This window comes from Heterocephalus glaber, unplaced genomic scaffold (assembly GCF_053883595.1).
Source record: "Heterocephalus glaber isolate CG9 unplaced genomic scaffold, H.glaber_assembly_v1.0 deba00001504, whole genome shotgun sequence".
Taxonomy (NCBI): domain Eukaryota; kingdom Metazoa; phylum Chordata; class Mammalia; order Rodentia; family Bathyergidae; genus Heterocephalus; species Heterocephalus glaber.
This window is the reverse complement of record NW_028258324.1, coordinates 53,605,691-53,632,610: the sequence shown is the minus strand read 5'-3', so window position 1 is coordinate 53,632,610 and position 26,920 is coordinate 53,605,691. Positions and strand designations below refer to the sequence as shown.

The window sequence follows — 26,920 nt, the reverse complement described above, 5'->3', positions numbered from 1 at the left end:
CGGAGAAAAACATGAACCATGTGGTGGACAGTACCTGTGGTCCTACAGCAAGAAAGTTGGCTTCAAATCCTGGCATCTTCTGAGCTACCCTGGACATATTTATGTCCTCTCTAAGCCTTCATTTTCTATCTATAAAACACTGACAATGGTATGGAGAATGAGATGGATGATTTCTAGAAAAGCATTTTTTAAACCTCTATGCTTTAGAGGCAAATGTTAGTTGTTATTATTAGTATGCTGGGGACAGGGGTGGCTATGGTGTTTCAGGATAATTCTGGCCTTAGAACTATGAGATTTATTATGATTACTAATTTGTGATGGTGTTTAATTAGAAGAAATGCATGACCTAAACATATTCCACAAGTCGACTGACTTTAATTTGTGATGGTGTTTAATTAGAAGAAATGCATGACCTAAACATATTCCTCAAGTTTACTGACTTGCTTATTGAAAAAAAAAGTATCTTAAAGAGAGTAGTTTGTATATTATGCTAATGTTATAGAGTTAAAGAATAGTAAAGGAAATATATATATATATCTCATCTAAAACTGAGAAAAAAATAGCTAGCTAAGTGAATAAATCAGATTTCAAAGCACTGAAACAAAGGCACAGGTATCACATAGGCCTGGACAAGAGTCCAGAGCAGGAGTTCACCTCCCACAAGACTGGGGAAGAGGGTGCAGCTGCTCTCTGAAGAGTCTACTTGTACCAGACCACGAGGCCCACACTGCAATGCTACATAGCACTGCAAGTCTTTCTAAGAGGAAAAAGATACACAAGGTAGCTTCCTTAGTCAGAGTCCTTGGGACTATTAAACGTCAAAGGCACAAGGAAACTCAGAGTAGGTCAAGGAGCATCTTACTGAGACCTGAGGGGAAGGCCCTAGCACAAGCTTCTTCCCCAAGAAGGAAACCCTGCCCTTTATCCTTGCTTGGTCTCTTCGGGTTGCAAAATACATGCAATGTTCTCCTCTGACCTAAGAGTCATCCAGATGAAGAGGAAGGTGGGGGGAGGGTTATGCTTAATAAAAGCAAGAGAAGCAAGTTTGGAATTAACCATGAGCATGGACCTAAATGAGCTGTGCATAGAAGGCCATCCCCGGTGCAGCATGAAGTAGTGAGAAACATGGGAGCCCGAGGGCGTGCAGCAGCTCTGTGAACTCTACAGCAGGCAGCCCAGATCCACGCATTTCTGCTGCTTAAAGCTATTCCATTTTGTGTATTTTCCCAATTTAACCATACACGCACATGCTAAATCATTTGCATTTTCTTCTGTGATGTAAATGAACATATTTAATAACAGCACACCAACTTTTTTATTTGAAAAGTCTTTTCCTCTAGCATCATGTTTGGGAGACTCTCAGAGCCATCTCTCTGCTAGCCTGCAAGTCTAGTGGTCTATGAGTCTAGTCATTCTGTTCTGAAGGGCAAATGGGCACTGCCCACGCACTGTGAAATTCACTCAGAGCATTTGGGAGATGCTGGAGCAATCAGGCAAGTCGTGATTTAGTGCAGTCAAATGGGAAATGGAGACAGTGGTGACCATCTTGGAAAGTGGCCTTGAGAGATCAAGTCTCTATGCAGTCATTATGGTTTGTCAAGTTGGAGCCAACTCTGGATGCCCTCCCTCTGGGGTGATCAGACTTACTGCACTGTTCCCTCCTTCTGTGACTATGAGCTCCTGCACTGGAGAACCAGGGTCTTACCACTCTGTGCTCTCCTATGAAGGAACCTATTTCCTCAAACATAGTACTGGCTCAATAAACACTGGACTCCTAATCACCAAACCCTAAATGTATTTTTTATCTAACCATCTTCTCTTCACTTATTTTTTATTTCCCCCAGGGACTAATGCTCTACCAGCAGGAACTACTGAGTGAATGAATAAATGAATGAATGGGTATGTCAATAAATACATATTGTCTGATTATATATGAAAAGATTTGTATGGCTTGTGAATATAATAGTGTTTTTTCCTAATGTTGTTTGCTTGAATATGGTGCCATTATTCATTATGATAAAAGCACCTTTACATTTGTAAGACTGTGCTATTTACAAAATGCTTTCCCCTACCTTATCTGATTTAATCCTTGCAGCAGTAAGGCAAAGCAGATATTATTATCCCCCACTTAAGATAAGAGAGGTGATTTGTCCAAAGTGCACAGTAAACATTGAGCTGAACTTGAACCCAAGTCCTGCCACATACATCCAGAGCAGGCTGTTCCCCTAGGTTGTAACAAGGCAAAGGTTATACTCCTTTGTAAACAGATGATTGTTCCTGAAGATGTAGTGGGTGTGCAGCAACCAAATAGGGAAAGTACCATCTCTAAACTCCTGGCAGGCTCTCCTACAGGCACCCAGTTTGTTGGCTACACCTGCTTTTGAATGAACAGCTGGTCTTATGCCAGGTCACTGGACAGGCCTTATGTTTGACCATAGCTACCTGATACCAAAACAACTTGTGAAAAGGAAGGAAATTCAGGCAATGAACCAGTTATCATTTTTCCTACCAAATGAAAAACAACATTTGGGGTTGATTTTTTTTCCCTTTGACTTGAGTTGCTGTATTTATGGAGATGCCACAATTACTTCTTCTCTGTTTAAATGTCAGCCTACAACAAGGAAGCCAGCAGGCTGGAACAGCAGGAGTCAATATTAAAAAACGAGGCTCAAAATGTGGCCTGTGACCTAAGGCCCCTGGTGCTCTTTTCTGTGCTAATGATCTGTGTGGTTGGCATTGCTGCTGCAGGGACTTTCAGTATCCTAGAGCTGTAAGACTTCAGAAATTTAATGCAGCTTTGCAAAAAGAAAAAAAAAGTATGGAATATTGTACCTAAATGAAGCTTCATACAGAAACCAATAAGCAAAACAAGTCCAAGCAGCAGATCTGCTTTGGATGAAAAAGAGACTGTGATGAGTTGGAGGGGGTCCTTCAACTCAGAGTAGCCTGAGATACTCAACAGAATCCTGAAGATAAGGTGACATGATCATTTTACAGGACAGGCCTAGAAAGTAAAATACTAAGTGAAAAAAACTGCCTCACAAGTGGAAGGACCCGAGCTGGATCCCCGGTGCCAAAAAAAAAAAAAAAGAAAAAGAAAAGAAAAAGAAAAAAATTTAGAAATCTACTAACTTGGTTCGGCCCTTCTTTCAACTTCTATGTTTCTCCTCTCTGTTTAACTGTATTTCTGCCTGGATTCCAGTCTCTTCCTATATCTTATTCAAAGTTCATTCAATTCCACTCATTTACTGCACATAGAACCATCCTAGAGTTAAGCTTTACCACTGTCCTTAGAGAACATCATATTTTCCAAATGCCCAAGGTCAAAAGCATTAACAGGAGCCCTTATTAAAGATGCAAATTCTTACATTTCCTTTCTCTGCAGTTCTGATCAGCTTGGTATGAAACCTGGGTAACTCTTGCAACCAGGGAAGTCTGGGAAACACTTGCTCTTTGAGAGGAGCTGTAGATGACCTCATGCAGGAAAGGCAGAGTAGACCTATGTTCATCATCTGTGAAGCCAGAGAAGGTCTAAGTCTTGTCAGAAAGATTTTCTTTCTTTTCTATAATCAAGGAATATCAGTTGTCTGGCCTAAAGGAAAAGCTTCAGGCAAACACATAGGTTCATTCATTTTTTAAGGTTAGAAGGTTTTGAAGGTGGGCTGCTCTCTAGTTCCCTGATTGACTTGGTTCAGTGGGAGGCAGGCTTCAAAATGTGATGTCTACTCCCTTGTAGACCCCAGCTCGGCTATCCGGGCCTGCTCAGGCATGCCCATGTTACCTATTGCAAACAGTCTCCTCCAGGCCCTTGATTTTTTCCCAAAGTGTACTAACCTCCCAGTGCAAACTGACTCCTGGATCATACCCACATCACACACTTCACTGCTCCAGAAAGACACATCACGACTTGTTTAGTGGTTCTGTAGCCCAGGTTTCTGCTCCCTGGGCCTACTCTCCCCTCTGCTGGCATCACCTTTTCCCCTAATATTTACATGAAATGGCTTGAGTCCTGTCCCCACTTATGAGATTCCCTTGCTCCATTTGTTTTAGGAAAAATAAATATTTAAATATGTAACTTTCAAAATCTGGGGCCTGTCTCATTTCCATTCCAGAGACCATCTGGCTATAACCTGTGTCCTCATTAAACTTGATTCCAAATAAAGTTGACTCTGCCTGGCCCCTGTTTGCTTTTTGGCTGGTTGGAGAACAGTAAGACCACTCTCAATGCTGTTATTGGTGATGTTGGCCTCAAAGGACAGGGTCACAGAAGACACTAGGCATCTCAACATCACATCATTCCTTAATTCTCTGCATGTTATTAACATAAGGCTACAATATAAACAGACTAATGAAGACTGGAGGACAATTACAGGGAATATACGTACAACTAGATGCTGAATTTTATTATTTCCAGAATCTAAAGAAAAAAAATTTTTTTGAACAAGGTCTCACTGTGTATTTCAGGCCGGCCTTGAACTCACTATGTAGCCCAGGCTGGCCTTGAATTCACAGTGATCCTCCTGCCTCAGCTTCCTAAATGCTAGGATCACAGGCATGCAACACCACACCACGTGAAAGAATTTTAAATCTGTGACAGAAATGTCCTCATAGACTAACTCTAGTTCCTAGACTTCCTTCTGTGTCTTGAAATCTTCAAAAAGCCCCTCCATAAACCTTCACTTAGAAGTAAATAAACTCATAGATTAAATGTATTTACCCACATGTACACACACACACACACACACATTTTGTCCTTTTTTATGTAGATGTGGTAAACACACTCATTGTGGGGGAACTGGTGCATATACACAATGCATCTTGAACATTTTTACTTCCCCTTCTTCTTTGTCTTCCTCTCATTTTCCACCATCTTCAGATCTCCTTCCCATCCTTTCATAGAACCAATTCTTTGATTCATGGATCATTTATATTGTTTTATTTAGTATCCACTGCATTAATTTCCACTCTGATCTTTATAATTTCTTTCCTTCTATTAGTTTCAGATGTGAATTGTTCTTGATGTTCTAGGAGCTTGAGATGCATCATTAGGTTATTTACTTGGGACCACTCTGCTCTTTTTCTGTCACACATATTCACATGCATACACGTCAGAACAACCCATGGGGTAAATAATGCTTAACAGTATCTCAGAATATCACCAACATTAGGGAGCTCATGGAGACGATGGCAATGTTTGGGAGAGGCTCCAGTGTTTCATATCTTTTTCAGGTTACTGCAAACATAAGGGACAGCTGTAACTCCTTACCCTCTGTCTCTGCTCTTGCTCATCTCTGGGTGACTTGTAAACATACAAAGGCCCAAGTGTACATACATGTGTACAGACACACACACACACTCCCTCAAAAAAACAAAAGTTCATTTTCCTAAAGCAATTTAATCTGTAAAATTTTTCCAACCCCTAGAAAAACAATACAATTTACACGATTATGTGGAGGAGTTATAGAGCCCTTTAGCCCAACCCTCCACTGCCTTCTGTGCCTTCCTGCCCACCACAGCCAGGCTCAGTGGACTACTAACATAGCATATTTGTGGCACTGTAAAAACAGGATTAAAATCAGTCTTGTGCATTTTTTACCATGTTATGACTTTATCACCTCCTGAACTCTGTGAGGTGAATAAAGCAGATAAGGAATCTTGCTAGTTGTCTTTCAATATTCGTCCTTTCCCTGCATAGTGATAGAATTTGAGTTGGCCACATGGCTACTTAGCTAAAGACCACTATTTTAATCACTCCTGCTAAAGAGGGTCACATGATTAAGTGCTGGCCAATGGGGTGTGTGAAAGTAGGATGTGCTATTTTCCTCAGGCTTTCTTATAAAAAAATTCAGGGTGTGTGCTTGATTCTTTACTTCCTCTCTACTGGCTATGAGTGGCTAGAACAGACTCAGGCATTTTAAATTCATTTTAAATTTTAAATAGCTATTTCTAGACTTCTGCAGAGAAAGAAATAAGCATCTACTTTGCTTAAGTCCATGTATTTTAGGCACTGTTTGTTAAAGAAACTTGGGTAAATCCCTGTCAAATACAGTGACCATTTTCACACATGCCAAATTCTCTGTAGGAGACACAATCAGTAAGAAGCAGAGCTGGGACTTGGACCCAGGGCACTAACTGGGGCTTTCTTCAACTTTCCTACAGATGTTTTTGTCAGAACTTGTACAGTTTTCAACATAGTGATCATATTATGATAGCTGACATTTTACTGTATGTCTTTTTGTAGTTGCTTTGTTTACAGCAGTTAGTAATTTTTCCTCTGTTAAGATAATGTTGTCCAATGATCTGTTAACTTCTACTTCAATAGCAGCATCAACTTGGCCTGAAGCTCAACAGCACAAAGCAATTTCTGGAAGCAAAGGTTTCTTTCTCTTTAATAGATTTATCAGGTAATTTACAGTCTTGAAACATAAAGCAGAAAACTCATAACCATCGAGGATAAAAGAAGCTTTACAAAGAAGTAGAGGAAATAGAGGGCCCAGGTAATGAGCGCTTAATGCTATCGACTTAGTGAGTGCAACTCTTTTCCTTAGTCTTCTCCAAGGTCTTGCTGAGGCCACAAGTGAATGAAAATGAAATGATCTTTTCATCACCAACAAAAACACTGGGAGGCAGAACTTTAATTTCAAACCATCATTCTTCATGCTCACCAGGAAGAATAAATTAAAGTTTGACAACCTCACACTAACTGCATCCAAAGAATGGATGTTATTAACCTTATTTTCTAATTTGCTTAAATAACAAACAATAGTGAAGTATCACAGCATTTACTTTGTAGCAAACAACATTCAATATGACTTTCACATATTAACTTTTCTAAGTCTTACAACTCTATGGGGTAGGTATAATGATTTTACCATTCTGCTAGACAAGGAAAGCAAAGCCACAAATATATTTTATATGCTGGTTAGTACACTAACCATATTTTGGTAGTATGAAAATGCCATCTTGTACCTATTTTCTGTTAACAGTATGCTGAATGACAGTTGTTGATAGATTGTGAGGACTAACATTCTCACTCTTTAGTAGCCTCCCACTGAAAACTGTAATCCACTGGAGCTAAACCTATCATCCTCAGGAGGCAAAAACCACCTGACTAAACTGAGTTTGTTCCTAAAAGTGAGGTTATTCTCAAGTGAATCATCTTTTCCCTTCTTGTTCAGGAAAATGAGTATCTTCATGTTTTATAGAACATATCTCAGTTTCAGAAATGTGTATCGTGTTTGTCATCTCTTTATTCTAACTCCACAGTTATTTTTTTCCTTAGAACATTTTGTTTATTGCCATATAAATGCCCAAAAGAATTGGAGTGTTACTATTGATCTTTGTTTTAGAAAAATAAGTACTTAAATACTTATCTTTTAAAACCAGTACTTAAAGCAAATCAACAGTGAACAAAGAACTCACAAAAGGCTTATTGGGTTTTGATTATTGTATTTACTGGAGAGCCCTTTCAGTCAGGGTATTTTTTTTTTTTTTTTTCCGGTACCGGAGATTGAACTCAGACCTTGGGCTTGCAAGACAGGCAAGGATGGCGCCACTGAGCTGAATACCCGGCCCTGGAGAGCTCTTTTAATGGAATTTATTTATAATTCCTTGTTTTATTTGATTACTTCTTAAATTTTTATAACTGTTTTGTGTCACAGTAATATTATTGTGTTCCATTGTCACATTGTTTCACAATATTCAATTCAACCACTGAAATTTTAAAATATCTTGCTTGTCAACAGAAAACTGAAGAGCCTTTATAGCTCCTCTTCTTTTACACTATATATGGCAAAACTTTCTAATTTTCTCCATCTTCACTGACTTCCACTTTGGGACAGTAAAGTGATTAACAAACAAAAAGAAACACATAACTAAATTTCTTAGAATCTACCACTGCAGATAGACAGAGCCATGTGTTCTGACCAATGAGATACAATTAATGTCATTAAGTGGGACTTTTAGGAAACTTCTTTGGAAGCAGTAGAGACTCAGCTAACAAATGTTTTCCTTTCCCCTTCTCTTTTTCCTTCCTCACAAAGTGGACACGATGCCAGATACAGCACAATGAGCTCAGGCTCCTGGATAATAAAAACTCGCAGAGGGTGGTAGAATGAAAGCCAAGGAGCTTGGTTACCAAACCAACCCAGAAATGCCTAGCTTCAGGTATCATGTAAGATGGAGAAAATAAAACACCGATTTTCTTAAATTTCTCTTTTGTCTTACTGGCAAATACATTTTCTAACTTCTAGGTGATTAGATAAAAGAGTAGGAGAGGACATAAAAGTTTTCAACATCTTGAAGCTTAAAAATTGGGGTAGGTTTACAAGACATAAACATTCTGTTACCCAGCCATTAGACATTTTCAAACAATGTTTGAAATCAAATCATGTGTTGGGGAATAAAATCAATCATTCAAAATTATGATTCAGTTACTAAAAAGGGAAAAACATGGGGGCAGGGGATTTAGAGATGGAGGGAAGGAGGTGAGTGGGGAGGGAAGGGGAAAAGGGAATCAAGCTGGGTCATATATATGTGCCGACTCCCTGAGATGGATGTGAACCTCATGTACAGCACTAATAAAACAAATAAGAAGGGAAAAACATTAATGCTACCATCTATTCTCCATTTATTTCAGTAAAATTAATTTGGACATAGAAGACATGCGCTATGATATTTTTCCCCTTTGGAGGTTGATAAGAAATCTCTAAAGTGTTTTTATTTTTGTTTTACACGAAGAATTCATGTGCTCAAAAATGTGTATACTGTATATAATACTGCTCACTCAGGGAAATGTATTTTAGCTTTAATAATGGAAGCAAAAGGAACCTCTAAATTGTAGCATTGAAAAAAGTATGAAGATATCAATAAAAGTGAGATGTTTTTTCTCTACACATTTGACAAAATGTATAGATAAAATGATACAAATGATAAGATAAAAAAAATAGCTACCATGGGCTGGGGATTTAGCTCAGTGGCACTGTGCCTGCCTCGGAAGCGCAAGGTCATGAGTTCGATCCCCAGCACCAAAAAAAAGCTACTATTTAAAATGTGCTAATAGACCAAGTTCTGTAGTAGATCTGGTAGGTTGGAGGCAGGTTTTTGACCCCAAAACTTGAGTTTAAATTCTTTAAATCACAGGTCAGAGCACAAGAATTCTGTACTTGAACAAGAGATGCATTCAGTGGACTCATGAAAGTATTGCTGAGTCTTATTGCCATGTCTCCAGGAGTCTCTATCCCCAATGCATATACAAAGTACAGAGATTTGAACAGACATGTTTATACCACTAATAATTATTTCACTAATTAATCCTAATATATTTATATTTATTTTCTATTGATGAATAATAAATTACCACAAACTTTAGTGACATAAACAATACCCATTTATTACTTTGCACCTTCTGTAGCTCACAAGTCTGGTAGGGCATACAGTACTGAGTTATGAGCTCATAGCTGAAATCAGGGTGACAGACAAGCCATGTTCTCATTTCCAGCTTGCAGGCTTGTTTCAAGCTCCCTCAGACTTTTAGGAAAAATTCAGCTCCTTGTGGTGGAGGACTGAAGTCCTCATTTTCATGTAGCTCTTGATCAGGGGGAACTCTTAACTCTTCAGAATCACCTGAGGTTCTAGCCAAGTACCCTCCTGCTCTCATGACTTAGCACTGTGCTTGTTATCAAGCCAGCAGGAGAGCATTTCACTTATGCTTCACCTTCTTCTGAAGAGCTCACTTGATCAGGCCAAGCTCACCAGGACCAGCTCCTCTCTGATGAATTCAAGGTCAGCCAGTTAGTAACCTCATCATGGGAGTCCACAGCATCATGGGCTGTGATTCCACCACAGTCACAGTTCCCACCCAAGGTATGTACTCTGGGAGACGGAATCACTGGAACTCTTGCAGAATCCTTCCTACCTCAACCTAGAGCATTTCATTCCTTGAAAAAGTACTTGTAGTGGTTACTTTTAATTAAAAGCTCTGAAGAGCAAGGCAATGCGCAGATTCTTACCTAATTATCTGGAAGTGTCAGCACTGCACTGCGGCCACCATTTTGAAATTAGGTACTCAAAACTCTACGATGACTAATCCCTTGAACTAGAATAATAAGAAGTAAACTGTTCCTACTCCATTCTTCCACAGATGTACCATAAGCATAAGCAGTGCATTTTCATACCTCCACTCATAGGCTGGGAAAGCAGGAGTTTTCTCTTCAGGCCAGTTCTGCTGTATGGTCTGGAGCCAGTAGCCACAGTGCCAACTCCCATTTAGCTAGTTCTTCAGTTCAGAGAATATGATAGTAAGCAACAGAGATTTCAGGAAATACCAATTTGATGTGGTGAAGTTAAAAGCCAGCAGGCTAGACCATGGCAGCAGTGGAAAGAGAGCTACTTAGATTATCACTTGGTCACATGGAATGAGGAGCCGATTCAGGCAAACCTTTCAAGGACAAAGTAATTGTGGTTACATGCAAATGGGAGAACAGGTGGGGGAAAAAAAGACTGCAGACTAGATTAGATGTATCTAATTGTTAAGGAAAATGGTAAGTGTGATGATTAATTTTATGCGTCAACTTCGCTAGGCGACAGTACCCATATTTGCTCAAAAGTGAGTCTGAAAGTTGCTGGGAAAGTGTTTTTAGATGAGATTAACATTTAGATTAGTTGACTTTGAATAATAAAGATGGGTGGCATTCAATTAGCTGTAGATTTTTAGAGAGAAAGACTGGTCTCACTGGGAGAAGTAATTCTATCCGTAGATTTTCTTCAGAGGTGTAACATCAACTCTTATCTTAGTATCCAGCCTATGACCACCCTATAGGCTTCAGGCTTGCCAGGCTTACAATTTCATGAGTCAACTCCTTTAAAATTTCCCTCCCTCCCTACCTCCACCCTCAGAAGAACAGAACTCTGACTAAAACAGACAAGTTTAATGTTTCACCATTTGGGTCAAGTTGTAGAACCATTAGGTAACCTAAAGAGAACACCTTCCCTTATGTGGCCACAGGACTGTTACAATGGAAATCATAACACACAGTGCTACCCTATAGGTCGTTGAGTTTATTTCACTGTCTCATCACTTCTCTAATTACTTTTCAGCCAGTAATTAGAGTGGGACGAGTCTGATGATTCATAGGACTCCAAACTCCTAAATTCTACTGAGCTTTCCCAGGCTAGCTGAAGCAGCCCTTCCTGATATGCCTGAAGAGGTGATTCCTGCCTTTCTTGAATTTCATGTAATGACCTAGATGGGGCAATTATCTTACAAGGGAAATAAGCTTCTCCTCAAGCCCCCACTATGAAAGTTCCCACTGCCTAGAGGCCTATAATGAAAAATTTCCAGAAGCCTATTCCAAATCAAAACATGAAGGAGAAAGTTCACACATACACATACATACAATGTGCATGTACATACACAAGCAAAATATTATAAAATGTATCAGCAAAGATCTGGGGAATATAAGTCAGAATTATTTGAAGAGCAGGTCCTAAACAGTATTTTTCAGTGAAGGTAGAACAATATCTTCCATCACATATGCTCCTCTTTTATACTCCTCTCTTCAAGACTCAAGGTTTCTTATTGCTACCTCTTCAGAGTGGGCTTGGGGCTGGCTTTGAGTGAGGGTCATAAAAGATAACACAGTTTCCACCTGCCTTTCTTCTAGAGGTTCACCTTTAGACTCCAACCACATTGCTGTGTGGAAGTTCAGGCAACCACATGAAAAGGCCATAAGTAGGGCTCCTAGCTCAGAGCTTCAGCTGAGGTCCCAGCATCAGCCAGTATCGGTTTCAGACAGGTAAGTGAATATACTTTCACTCATCACCCCATTCTGCACCAGTCAGCTGAGGCCCAAACATCATGGAAGAAAAACAAGCTGACCACTTTATACCCTTTTCGAATACCTCACTCTCAAAATCCATGAGCTTAACGATTTTATTTTACTATGGCACTGAGTTTGGGTAGATTCTTATACATTAGTAACTGAAACAGTGCTTAAGCTAGTAAAGGAGGAATCTAAATTTAGACTGGACTGTTATTGAAGGGAATGCTTTTATTACAAATTCTGGAGTCAATACGTTAGGTCATATAGTTAGTGTATAAAGTCTTGCTAAGTTAGTTCACTGAAACCTGGATTCAATGTCGGTTTTCCATAAATGAAGACGTAAAAAATATTTAATATTATCTAGAAGGAGAAATACACAGATTTGGGATAAATAAGAATGTTGGTGAATAGTTATAATTTGAAATCATTTGCATAAAGATACACATACATGTACTTGCATATGTGCTCTCTCTGAAACAAACACACACACACACACACACACACACACGCACGCACACATGCGCACACAAATTATGGAAACCAAAAGAGCACAGAAGAAATTCTTTTTACCACACCATTGAAAAACACATTGGTGAGAAGAAAGCCAAAGTCTCTGAAAAGTGCTATTCTCTGTAGACAAGGGAGACTGCGTGGAAATGGGATCTTTGATGAGTAGGCTGTAGGTTGACAAGGGTTGAGTAGCAGTTCTTAGCTTCAAGAGACAAGGAGGAAGTTACTACCATAATATGCAGTGAGACCAGCACAATAATCATATGATTCATCTCTGAAGGTGCTAACTCACCATGGGATTGCCAATGCAAAAGAGGGTAAACCTGCTGACACTGGATGGTGTCTGAGGAGGCTCCTCAAAGAGGAGAAGGGGAAACTCTACTCGCCTCACACCTGAGGCAGACTGCCATAGACTGTAGGTTCACCAACTTCTACCAGAGAAAAAGAATTTTCAAGATGTGTCAGTGAAAGACACAAAGAGGTTTATCAGGCAGAATTTAAATAGTACACACTCAGAGAGAGAATAGAGTTCAGGGCCTCAAGACAGAGGTACTTTATGGTCAGGGGTTGAGGATTTTATGTGGTCTTAGGGGTATCCTTAAGATGGGATATCCAGAATGTGTACGGCTACTGCCTGTCAGGTTATCCATCTGGTGGGCTGTGTTAGAATGCAAACCATTTACATGTTTGAAGCTGAAATATACTGCCTACTTTCTGTGGGAAGGAGCATAATTTATAGGTGAAAAGGACAGGCCCAGGATTATTGTGTCTTTAAGACCCTTAGGAATCTTTTTTCAAGTGAGTTTCCTGGAAAGGAAAAAGTTACATAGGTAAATTATGTGTCCTAAAGCTGCAGTTTTTCTTAAAAGTACAATTTTAAATTTATGATTTTTCCCTTTCTACTTTGTCTTTTTTTCTATTCTACTTCACTACTATGATTGTTTTTGTTATTAAAAGAACCAAAAGCAAACAGTAACAAAAAAATAAAAGTCTCTAGTTCTGAAGAACAAGACATGATAATCAAAATCTAATAACAAACTCCAAGGCTTGAGTCAGTTCACAGACCACAAAGCTCATCAATGATGTGGGAGATCCAGAAAACCCTTGAGGGAAAACCTTGCATGTAAGTGGTATATAAATCTTTCTCTGACTTTTGCCAATGAGATATGCAGCCATTTTGTAAGGATGACTGTATACTGTGAAAACAAGGAAAACACTGTCTGGGGATTACTGAACATTGCCTCTGAGCTACAGTTGATCCCTGGGAACCTCGACAGTTACTATGGTTCACTAGCTGCAGTGGGAGCTAATGGAAGCTGAGTGATAAGTGAGTTTTGAAGACTTCGTTTCAGAGTGGGCCCAGTGCTCCCAGAAAACCACCTTGTTGATATTTTCTGTTTTCAAAATAGAGTTTGAATAGATACACTCAAAAACTGCCCAAATCACCACATTAGACACTGGGCCTCAGATTAAAAGTTATTATGGTAGAAATGTAAGACCCTGGAGCTATCTTTCCTCCCAAATGTTTAATCAAAATCATTACCATATACTTGAGGTAATCACAGAGACTAGTACCACATTAAAGACTTAAAAGAAGCATAGCTCATGATTACTATCATGTTATCTAATTTATCCACCTGGCCTTGCAGAAGAGGGATAGGTCTTGCCCAATGACAATGGACTTTTTTAAGTTTAATCAGGTTGCCATATCATACATACATCAAACATCACATCACAAGGATATTGCCATTTAAGAGAACATAACTCCAGCTTTGGGAGATAGCTATTGATCTGATTCGTTCTTCTCTATTTCACTAAAGAACGCCAGGTACTATTTGTTTTTCATCTGGCTGGGTCAGAGGAACACTTCACTGGCTTCCCTGCTGAAGAACAGTATGAACTCTTTGTCTCTGCCATAATTTAATCCCCAAAACAGCACAGTGGTTTATAAACTGATATTATTCTAATACACCTCTACACAGGAAGAGTACATACCTTACATACTTTCACAAAATACACACATAGCAAAAGGTAGGAGACATGAAAAATACAGTAATGTCACTTTGATGAAACTTCCGGAAGGTCAGTGGTTTCAGTTTCTCCAAATATCTCCTCCAACACAAAAGAACAATGTTGTACCATGGATTCCCTGTCACCAGGAAATGATGCCTGCTCAATTTTTTAGTATTTTGGAGAAAGCATATGACATTTGGCTATGCTTCTCCAAATAACTGAACAAGTCACCTGAAAGTCTTCCAGTTTTGCATGTGGCATAAAGCAATAGAGGACACTGTAACAGATCTAGGCCATAGCATGTGCTCTCAAGTTTTACAGAACCATATCTTTTTCAGTCAGCAACCACAGCAGAAACCCTAGGCTTGAAACTGGATTCTGGTAGTGACTGAATGTGTGCTACACCATGTGAGTATGGAAATTAACCTGCCAAAAACCATGAGTTATGTAATTTACTGACCTAGACAATCTGATATTCTTGCAACATTCCATCAGTCCTTTGAAAATTACTTATATATGGACAGGCTCAAAGCAGGTCCTGAAAACACAGGTTGTAAGAGCAGGTGGCATCTATTCCTGCCATGCTGCTATTGCTCTCTAGCCACAATTCTAGCTTTGTTAAGAAGTTATGACCTGCTGATTGAGAAGAAAAATATTCCAGCTTAACTGACTCTTGGCTCCACTGTCCATGCAATACTGAGAAATATCCTATACTTACCTTTGTATTATAGAAGTGTTCTTCTATGCCTACATCCGATAGTATTATTTTTCTTTTTAATACCGCTTTCAATCACTCCACTTTCAGAGGTGGGCTGCTGCAGCATGAAAACCCTACTCAGAAGTGGCCTGAGGGTGAGTGTAGAAAAATAAATATCCCCAACAGGGAGACCTTTAAATAGTACATTTCCTGATACATTTATCTACATTAATTTATGGGCAATAAATAGTCAATAATTTTAGCAAGCCAAGGACTTTAGAGCTATAAGATTACAAGACTGATGATAATAAGGATTGGAGCAAAAATCTCTCAGCCTAAACATAAAGTTTGAGAATATCTGAGTCTCATGAATAATAAAAAAGACACTGTGGACAGCTTTCAGTAGAAAACTGGACAAGATGACCTGTCTGAAGGTTTAATCCCTTTTCACAGTCACTCCAATAATTATTGTGTAGGGTCTCATGCAAAAAGTGATCATCATTCTAGAAAGGGTTTATGCTTGGACTTAGCCTTCCTCTCTCTTCTGAGTACACAATTTTAAGGTAGCAGTGGACAAACATGAGTCTTGTCATATGTCCCAAATCCCAAAAGGAATAGCTAGCCACCTGATGGGAGGTTAATTATGCAGGGCCTCTTCCAACATACAGACTTGGAATCTGTTCTCTCTGCAACTGACACATTCTTGACATGGATTTGTTACCTAGTCAACTAAGTTTCTGCCAGGAACACCATCTGTGGACTTACCAAATGTCACTGTGAATCATGTAACATTGCTTCTGACCATGAATATTATTTTCTTTTTTTTTCATGAATATTATTTTCTAGCAAAATGATTAGGATATTGGACTGATGCATATAGGAGGCACTGAGATTTCTAACCAGAAGCAGTAGTTATGGTACCCATTGAGAGATATTCTTTAAAATTGGGATGCTTTCCAATAGAATACAGTATATGCTATAAATTAGCAAGCAATACATGGTGTTTTTTCTTTTCATATCCAGAACACATGAGCTTTGGAAGTGAGAAATGAAAATGAGAATGGTACTTCTCAGTATTTCCTCAGTGCCCACTGATAACAATTTTACCTGTGGGGTATGGGTATAGCTCGGTGGAATATCACTTGCCTAGCGTGCATGAGGCCCTGGTTTCAAGCCTTGGCACCTCACTAAATTTTTTTACTTCACAACTTCTGAAACCATGTGAACAACAGAAGAATATAATTTATAATACTACCATTTTTATAGCATGCTTCTTGGCACTAACATGTTCACTCATGAATGCTGATGGAAGCCTGGAGCTCCTTCATACAGCCAGAGCTATTAGAGATTCAAATCCCATAGAATGAAAGTTTGAGTTACTCCACATTAACAAATTAACTGAGTCAACACTGATTTGAAAATAAAAATAATGCAGAAGGGTTAATGAAGAAAGTTATAAACATCAACCAAAGACCATTTGCAGAAAACACAATTGACTTTTTATTTTGCCCTCACTTATTTAATATGCTTAATGGCATTTATCTTGTAATTTAGTTTGCATATCACAAAATGTCAGGGCGGAATTGGAGAAACATAATCATCACTCCATAGATCAGACCATTTTTTTCTAAATAAGATTTGTAGAATCTTCTTGCTTGGGGAGAGGGTGAATGTATTTATTAATTAATTTATTTATTTATTAATTTATGTAAAGGAGGAGGTCACCTTGTTAAATGGGAACATAGTTTTTGGTGCTATTTTTAACTTTGGAAAATGGATGTATGTCCACACCGGGAGTAGACTGTAATAAATATCTTTTGTGACTGCTCAAAATATTTTAAAGACTTACCTTGATTTTTACTTTGTCTTGTTTTCTTGAGTTGGAATTCCAAAAACTACATTTTTACAGATCTTTTTAAAAATAGACCAAGCAAAAACAAAATTAGTGTTTGCTATGTAGAAAAATGGGGTCTGCTTAGGGAATTCATTTTCTGATGATAGGAATGGCACCAGAGACATAGGCAGTGACAGTAGCTTCCTTTTGTCTCAGGGCTGAAACATATGTTTTGGAGTCAGTGGCAATGACTGGCAGCCTACTCCTCAGGACAAATCTGAGGAGGGGTCCTGGAGTCAGTGGTGGTGACAGCTCCTCATTGGCCCAGTTCTGTGGTGTGCCTCGGGGTATTATTCCTGGAAGCTTAATCTGTTTCTCCAACTCCCTCAGTGGTCCTTTGTGTTGTGACCTATACTTTATCATTTGAACTGAAGCATATTTGAAAGTGAAAGGAATTCCATTAATAACTTCAAGGGTAAAACAAGACTGTACTGAAAAATAGGATGCATAGTAATCCTAATAATGTGATTTACTTCATATCTATTGTTGCTTAAATTAGAACAGAATTAATTTGTTTTTAATTAATGAACCTAATAAAAATACCATAAAATTTTTAGAATTATAGAATTATTTGACAATTAAATGCACTCTGTGTACTACATTGTACTTATTACATAGAGAACATACTCTCTTCTATATATAATATAATGAAAATATAGTTGAATTCAAATTTATAGAATCTATTGTATCAATATTAGTTGACTTAATATAGCCATATGCTTGGTACCTAAAGAATACACTGACCTTATATGTGAAGCTAGGAAATGAAAACAAAATACGTCATCATAGGGTTCTTATAAACAGTGATTTGCTGACATATAGGTGAGTTGAGGTTTATTAAATAAAATATTACTAGGAAAAATATATACTTCAAGAAATTTATGTTGGTGTCTACTAAAATTGTCGCCATCTAGTTTCTATGTTATAAATATGTTGTCATTCTATGCTATAGATATATAGCTATGTGTATGTTCTATGCTATAAATATTTGTTCTATAATACAAAAAGAATAAAATATCAGTCTCATTCATTATTCCAATGTCTACATCCAAACATTACGGAACACTAACTGGCATGTATTCATTGAACAATTCATATAGGCACTATGCTAGTAATTTGAAAATACAATGAGTAAAATAGACATGATCCTTGGGATATGATTGTGAGTCTCCCTGACTCAGAAACAAATGCATTAATTGAATAACAATACAGGTGAGTATAACTATAAATTCTAACGAGTGCCATGAAGAAAAGGCAATGACACTCTGAGGCCTAGGTTATGTGAGGAGTCAAGGAAGAATATTTTGCAGAAGTGGTATTGGAACTGAGACAAAAATGACTAATCAATAAGTAAATGTGGGAGTGTATGGAAGGGGCTGCTCTAGACAAAGAGGAAAACATGTAAAAGGATGTGAAGCAAAACTGGGCACAGATTTCAGTGCATGGTTCTGAAAGGAAACCATGTCACTGGAGCCAAGAGGAAGGGAAAGTGGACCCAAGGGCAGCTGCCACCACAGCCTGGCTCTGAGGGTAGAACAGGAAGGAGGCCATGCCCAGATCCTCTCCCCAATTCTGGGGAACTGGGAGATCAGTAACAATGTTAGACACAATACCAAAAGCAGAAATTTAAGTTCTGAGATGGTAGCTAGTGTGAGATTTCTACCAAAAATAGTAAAAAGCAGGGAGAAATATCAAAGGAAACTCAAGCCAAAGTCTGTGTGGGAAAGGAAAACTGGGAGTCTAGATGCCAAAAACATCAAAGCCAAAGACAAAGATGAAGTTTAGATCAAAATGTCAGACTGAATACATACATCTACCTATCTTTATCTCCCAAGTCCCTTTAGCCTACAATTTTTAAAAGCTTTCCCTTATAAAGAGTAACTGGTAAAAGGCAAAAGGAACATATCACCATCTGACCAGAAATTTAAGGAAGAAACAAAGTGACACAAAATTGAAGGTAAATAGCCAACATACAAAAAACAAACAAGGCACACAGCCTAAAACAAACAAGAGAATAATATTGCAATGAATTTGTATTTGATAAACAAAAATTGTTTAAAATAAAAAATTACTATTGAAAGGGAATGCATTATCACTGTGCTCTTGCACATATAAATGTTGTGCATTATCCACATATTACATTGGGCATAGTTTCAGGAAGCCTGGGGCTGCTGGAAGGTTAGTACACCTAGAAAAACAGCCCTGGGCAATTGATCTCCAATTCACCTCTTCTCACAACAAGCATTCAAGAATTTGCTGGGGTGGTCAGGAGTTAGTCTGCAGCTGGTGAACATTAGAAACATAACTAAAGTCTCCAGAACAGCTGAAAGTGATTAAGAGGTAAAAACCACTGGAAAAAAAGGCATACAAAAATTCTTAAAGACCCTGAAGAGTTCCTTCTATTAACAGGTAGTGCCATCAGCAGCAGGACACCCCATAGGAGATGAAGGATACTTTTCCCTCTCACCTGGAGATTGCTGCTGTACCTTTAGCCCCATATACCTGTCTGGATGTAGCAATTTATATCTTTTTCTATCTCCATTCAAGGTATTCGTGTTATTTACCTGAAACTTTGTTGCCTTCCAACCAATACAATCATCTTCATGAAAACTATATAATTATCTATTTTCAAAAATAAGTAAATAAACTGAGGATGTAGCTCAGTGGTGCCAGTGCCTGGCTGGCAAGCGCAAGGTCCTGAGTTTGATTCCTGGTACTAGGGGGAAAATAAGTAAATAAATAGAAATTATCCTGGAAGAGCTCTTAGGGAAAAAGCCAGATTTCACACCACCACATCTCTCAAGTGTCCAGCACAACTGCTTTTTCCTCAACATTGGAACTGATGGTATTTCTTTGGCTGAACACCTAATGCAATACTTGCCTTCCATTTAGAAGGCATGCTGTTGGGACAAATCCATATCTTTAATTGTTTCTGTCACACTAAATATGGTGAATGTTTTTACTAAAAGAAACACGTGGGACCCAAATATGATGGACAGAACAGTAGATTTACCTCTGCCATGCAAGAGTTGCTCATTCTAGGACAAAATTCATTGAATGGAATGACAGGCAGAATCATCTGTGGTATTTCAACATTTGTTTTTCTTTATTTTTATCCTAACTGTAATTGAACTTTAGACAATTAAATATAAGTCTAATATAATTCCACTGTAAAAGTAAAAGTCATTCCGGATATAATTCTAAGTTTATAGGCAACAAAAACAAAAAGTAGAGTAGCTTTGATACAAAGCTTTGGCGATTAATTCATTAAACTGTGGTCTTTGGCTAAGCTACATGAGTCAGTTTTCCTTCTCCCCTGCAATTAGGAAAGGGGACTTATTATTGCTTTGCCCTCCAAAAATGAATAATCTGCCCAGAATATAAATCTGATGAGTGCTGGAACTGGAGAAAGAAGAGCACCGAAGTAACTCTCTGATAGGAGAGAAAGAGAAAGCAAAGAGGGAATGGATAAACCTGACCCTTGACTCCAGAAGAAAAATTTAAGATAGTATTTTCTAAAGTGAGCTTTATGACACAAGAAGATCTAAATGGAACCAGAGAAGCCACGAGGAATGCCAGATAATTTAAGTACCAAAGATGATTGGGAACCTTACCTTCAATTGCAAATCATGCTATTCACAGACCCTACCTAGACACAGGTGCTACACACTCTTCAAAGAACACCGAGAATTACTAAGCCTTTGAGAACAAATACAATAATAAACCCCAAGAAACATTACTATGCAAACAAGAAATCGTCTAAGTAAAAAATATGTCTCTGGGGTTGTGATGCATATCTATTATTGTATAACCCTGGGCCGAGGATTTAGCTCAGTGGTTCCAGTGCCAGCTTTGCAAGCCCAAGGTCCTGAGTTCGATCCCCAGTACCAAAAAAAAAAAAAAAAGAAAGAAAGAAATGAGTTATTATTGTATAACCAACTGTAATCACTGTATTATATCTTACCATTGTGCTGGATGGGGAATTAGGCATATCTCTGTTGGGTGATTTTTTCAATTCCTTATGTCATTGAGATCACTGGATATTACACAGGTGACAAATGAGCTGGCCTAGAAGGACCAAAAAGGATTTCTTAACACACTTGGTGCCTTGACGGCAATGACTGAAAGATTGGACTTACTGGGCCAGGGATTTAGCTCAGTGGTTTCGCCGTCTGCTGCGCAAGCACAAGGACCTGAGTTCAATCCCTGTTACCAAAAGAAAAAAAAAAAAGATTGGACTTATTTGTAACTGTCAATTAGCATTGCTACAGGTTGTTCTCAGGGTGGCAATGTCACCATAACCAAATTTCTTATATAATAACTGGCTGCCCCAGCAGAAAGCTTACAAAAGTCAAGGATTCCAAGAATCTTAGAATCAACCCACATTCTACTGGTCAAGCAAAAATAATTCCACAGCAGATTCAAAGAACAGGATTTAAGAGTCCACTTCTCAATGTGAAGAGTAGCAAAGAATTTGTGACTATCTTGAATGTCCCAGAGATGGATAGTTTCCACTTCTAATCTTGGTAGAATAACTAGTACTAGAAAAAAACCTTCTATACTGAACAACTAGATAGCAGAAAAGATGTATATAAATTGACATAAATAACTATTTCCAGACATTGGGAAAATGCAGTGGAAGATGACAATCTCTAAGAAAAGGGAAACAAATGACGTGATCCCAACAATCACCTGGCCCTCTGCCTAAAAGCACTTCCCAAAACTCATTTTGGAAAGGTGGAACCTAAGCAGAGCAAATGGTGTTGGTGAGCTGAGAAGACAGAGATTGAACTCTGGGGAGATTGAGGTGACTAAAAATTACAGATAGGAGGAGATGATGCAGAAAGAGTCCAGAAGTATGGAACATTAGCTTAATACAAAGCTCTATGGGGTAGGAACCCATCATATTGGCAAAAGAAAGTTATGAAGGAAGGGACTTGTAGGATGAACAACTATAGGAGCAAGTACAGATAAGAAAGATGGAGATATTTTTTGTCTGCCCAGAGAGTAAGTCTATTTATTTATTTATGCATGCTGTGCTGGGGATTGAACTGAGGGCTTTTTGTAATTGTTTATTTAGTTGTTTATTTGTTTGTTTGAGATGGGGTCTTGCTAGGTTATCCAAGCTGGTCTCCAACTCCTGGACTCAAGGGATTCACCTATTTTGGTCTCCTTCTTGAGGGCTGGGACTATAGGTGTATACCACCACATCTGACTCAGTAAAGCTACTTTAAATCTGACCAAATGAAGTATAAAAGCAAGCCTCAAACAGAACCAGCTGATACCGCAGTAAATACACAATAAACCAGGAAAAAGGTGTCAATATTCTTCAAAGGAAACAATGAAATTAAAGGAAAACAAAATTTAATTCATTAGGAAGCATAATCACAATGTCCAACATCAAATAAAAATGTTCTAAACATGCAAAAAGCAAAAAAATTTCAACCATAAAACAGCCTATAGCGAGGCTAAGGAGGTAGCTGAGTAGCATGCTTCTTTTGTGTGTGCAAGGCCCTGAGTTCAATCTCCAGCACTTGAGAAAAAAGGTCTACAGAAAGAAACCCAGAAATGACAGGTATGCTAGGCAGATAATTTAAGACAAGTATTATAAATATTTCAAGTACATAAAGGAAAATATGAATATAATGAAGAGAGAAATTGAATATAAACAAACTTCTATAGCTAAAATGTGTATTATCTAAATGAAAATTTCAGAAGAAATTCTTAAAAGGTAAGAAACTTCAAAACCACTGCCTACTCACAACTTCAATACACTCCTCAGAGAAAGTAAAGAAGACCTAAATATATGAAGAGATACAATATGTTCTTGGGTCAGAAAACCCAATGTTGTTATGATGTAAATACTATCCAAGTTGGATTTATTGACTCAGTGCAACTTCAATCAGAATACCAGCAGGCTATTTTTCCATTAGAAATTGACAAACTGATTGTGAAATTTATGATGCATTACAAAAATCTAAAAGAATAAAGTGAATTTGAAAAGAACAAAGTGAGAGAACAAATGTTACCTGATTTCAAGACTTACTATAAAACTATAGTAATAAAACATTTTTTATGGTATGAAGATAGACAGATCACTGGGGCAGAACAGATAGTTCGGAAATAGATCCACACATCAACAGGCATATTATTTTTTATGAAGGTTAAAAGACACTTCAATATAGAAAGGATAACCTGTCCAATAAACTATGTGAGAACAAGTAAATATCTATAGAATGTGATGAAAAACTAAGATGACTGTTTAAATTTTTAAAAATATTACAATGAAAGACATATTGCCATTAATTCCCCTCAAAATACTTCCCCTCACTTCAAACACACTTATCTCATCATTTGTGCCACTTTCTTAAGCAGTTCTGGAAGTCTTCTTTCATGATTGCCTTTAATTGTGTTGTCATAGGTGCCTCTATATTCAAATTGATTCAAAACATTTACTTTTCTTGGTCATTTTGACTTTGGGGAAGAGCCAGAAGTCATACAGTGTCAGTGTAGGAAATAAGGTGAATGAGGACACATCATAATATTTTTATGAGCCTGCCTTTCTTTGGGATGGCACTCACAAACTGCACTGACCAGATGCTGATCACACCCATAAAGACACTGACAAAAGAGGACTTCCAGAACTGCTTCAAAAAGTGGCAAGAATGGTGGGATAAGTGTGTTGAAGTGTATATGTAGGGGGGGATTTTGAGGGATATTAATGGCAATGTGTCTTTTACTATAATAAAAATTTTAAATTTAATCATTCATCATATATTTTTATCACCCCATATACAAACTAATTTTTATTCATACTTCACACCATATATAAACGCTAACTCAAAATGGATTATAGAGCTGGGGATTTAGCTCAGTGGTGCCGCCGCCTGCCTCACAAGCACAGGGTCCCGAGTTCGATCCCTAGTACCAAAAAAAAGGATTATAAACATAAATATAAAACCTAAAAGTATAAAACTTCTACAAGAAACCATATGTGAATTTGAATTAATAGATATCATTTAGAAATGACATCAAAAGTATAATGTGGTGAATTGAATTTCTTCAAAATTCAACACTTCTTTTTTTGTTTGTTTGTTTGTTTGTTTTTTGGGTTCTTTTTTTTGAGTCAAGGTCTTGCTATATAGTTCAGGCTGGCCTTAAACTCACTATATAGCCCAGGCTGGTCTCGAACTTGCAGTGATCCTCCTACATCAGCCTCTCAAGTGCTGGGATTACAGGCATGCGCCGCCATGCCCAGCTTCAACATTTCTGTTCTTAAAAAGACACTGTCAATGAAAAGATAAGCTTCAGGGGGGAAATAATTGCAAATCAAAAATTGAAAAAAAAAGTCTTGAATCCCAGAGACTTTGAACTTTAATATCTACAAAGAAAAGAAACACCTCAGCCAAAAGTTGGGCAAAAGATTTGAACAGATTCTTCATCAAATAAAATATATGGGTGAAAAATCAGCACATGAAAGAAGTTTAATATTATTAGTCATTAGGGAAATGCAGATTAAAATTATAATGATGTATCATTGCAAACCTATTAAAGTGGCTAAAATTAACAGGAGTAACCATACCTAGTGTTGGTGAGGATTTAGACAAACCCGAACTCAAAGACATTGAGGATGGAATGTAACATGATACATTCACTTTGGAAAATAGTCTGAAAGTTTGTCAAAAGTTAAACATACACCTGCTGTATGATACAACCATTCTATTCATTAGCACTTATTTATGAGAAATGGGAGCATATGTGTATAAAAGACTTGTACACAAATCTTCATGACAGCTCTACTTCTATTATTGGTAATAACCAAATTTGGAAACAACTCAATGCTCCATTCTTCCCAGAAAGAAAAAATAATGAATTTTTAAATTTTATTTATTTATTTATTTTTCTGAGACAGGGTCTTGAGATGTAGTTCAGGCCGAGCTTGGAGTCACTATGTAGCTCAGGCTGGCCTCAGCCTCCAGAGGGCTGGGATTACAGGCATGCGCCACCACGCCTAGCTAAATGTAATGAACTTTTGATGTATGCAAAAGCACGGATAAATCTCAAAATAAATTTTCTGAGTGAAGAAACTTAGATCAGATGAGTAAATTCTGTACAATTATATTTTTATAAAATTCTGAATAAAACCTAAACTGTTCTTTAGTTAGAGAAAACAGTGTAGTAATTCATGTGAACTGGGAGTAGTAAGAGGAAAGGATTTTTGTAAGTACTCAAGGAGCTGGCATGGTGTGCCAGGTCTGTATTCCCAGCTACTAAATAGGCTGAGGTAGGAGCATTGTAAGCCCAAAGACAGCCTGGGCAACTTAGCCAGACCCTGTTTCAACATAAAAAGGACTGGAGATATATCTCAGTGGTAGAGTGTTTGCCTAGCATGTGAGGCCCTGTTTAGTTCCCAGTATAGGAAGGAAAGAAGGAAGAAAGGGAGAGAGAAGAGAAAGGAAGGGAAGTAGGGAGGAAGGAGCAGGGAGGGACAAAGGAAGGAAGGAAGGGAGAGAGGGGAGGAAAGAAGGAAGGAAGAAAGAAAAGAGAAAGAAAGAAGGAAAAAGAAAGAGAAAGAAGAAAGAGAAATCTCATAAGGAATCTTGTGAGTGGCGGACATTGAATTTCTTAATTGGGACAATGGTCTCGAGCTTAAATGTGTGTATTTTATTGAATGTTAATATTACTCCCAACAGAACTGTTACAAAATTAATTAAAAGAAATATTAACCAAAAATGTCTCCAACTTTGATGAAAAACTATAAACACTCATGCAAAAAGCTCAGTAAGCACCAAGCAGAATGACAATTAGAAAATCATACCCATTGTTTTACACATAGAAAGACACTGATTAAGTTAGGTGTGGTGGTGCACACCTGTAATTCTAGCACTCTGGGAGGCTGAGGCAGGAGGATAGCAAGTTCAAGTCTCCTTGGGCAACTTAGTGACTTCATGAGGCTCTGTCTCAAAATCTTAAAATAAGGGCCAGGGATTTAGCTCAGTGGTTTCGCCGCCTGCTGCGCAAGTGCAAGGACCCAAGTTCAATCCCTGGTACCAAAAAAATAAATAAATAAAAATTTAAAAAAATAAAAGGGCTGGGAGTGTAGTTCAGTGTGAAGTCCTTGGGTTCAAGTCCCAGTATTGTGAGAGTGGGAGAGAGAGAAAGAGAAGAAAAAGGAAAAGAGAAAGAGAAGGAAAAAGAAACAGTTGCTGAGATGCCCCTTAAAGGAAAGACTTGTCATCCCAACTCTGAGCACGCTGTTGGTGAACAGCCTTTATCTGTGAGCTCTTCAGAGACGGCTTCAGCTGCAAAGAGCTTCATCACCAAAGCTCATGCCCTTCAGCAGGGCCACGTGCAATGACTGATCTAGTTATTCAGAGCTCCTCTGGGGCCAGCTGGGCTGCTGGACCTTGGTCACGGCCTGATGTTTCCTTCTGTCCAATTCCTATGGAACCTGCCATCCTTGTACAGGGTAGAGCCTGTGCACTCCCAAGTAAGCCACCTGAACCCTAAACTCTCTCACCATCTGCTGCATAGAGAACCAAATTTGAAATGTCAAGGCACATCATAAGCAAATGGCTATCATTCGAAGACAAATTCCTAAGAGCAAAAATAAAGACACATTATCTATATGATTTTAAGTCTAGTGATTTTTTTTATCAAAATATTGGAAATCAGAAGACAATGGAGCCACTTCTCTAAATTGTTTAAAAGAAAAAAAAATATCAAACTAGAATTCTATATCCAGTGAAGATAATAAAGGCAAAGTAAAGACCTGTTCAGAAAAATAGAAGAGATAATTTTCCACCAGCAGAACTACTGACCTACACCACAGAAAATCATAAAGAACCAAATATGGTGGCACATGCCCGTCTCCCAACACTAAGGAGGCTAAACTGGGAGGATCAAGAGTCTCAGGCCAGCCTGGAAAACACAGCAAGACCTGCTCTCAAAAACAAAAACAAAACAAAATGAAAACAGAAGTTC

At 38.1% G+C, this 26,920-nt stretch overlaps 1 protein-coding gene across 3 annotated transcripts in view; it reads right to left on the bottom strand.

The window, feature by feature from the left end:
- The window catches only part of LOC101701652 (spermatogenesis-associated protein 31A1), a 343,100-nt gene that overhangs the window by 281,242 nt on the left and 34,938 nt on the right, over positions 1-26,920 (bottom strand). The window contains exon 1 of one of the 3 annotated variants that reach the window (XM_087186531.1): positions 20,901-21,577. The exons of 1 other annotated variant lie outside the window; for it this stretch is intronic. The gene's annotated coding sequence lies outside the window, so the exon portion shown is untranslated. Of the gene's footprint in view, positions 1-16,891; positions 17,346-20,900; positions 21,578-26,920 lie in introns of those variants that run through there. One more of the 3 variants, XM_087186533.1, reaches the window with a different exon arrangement.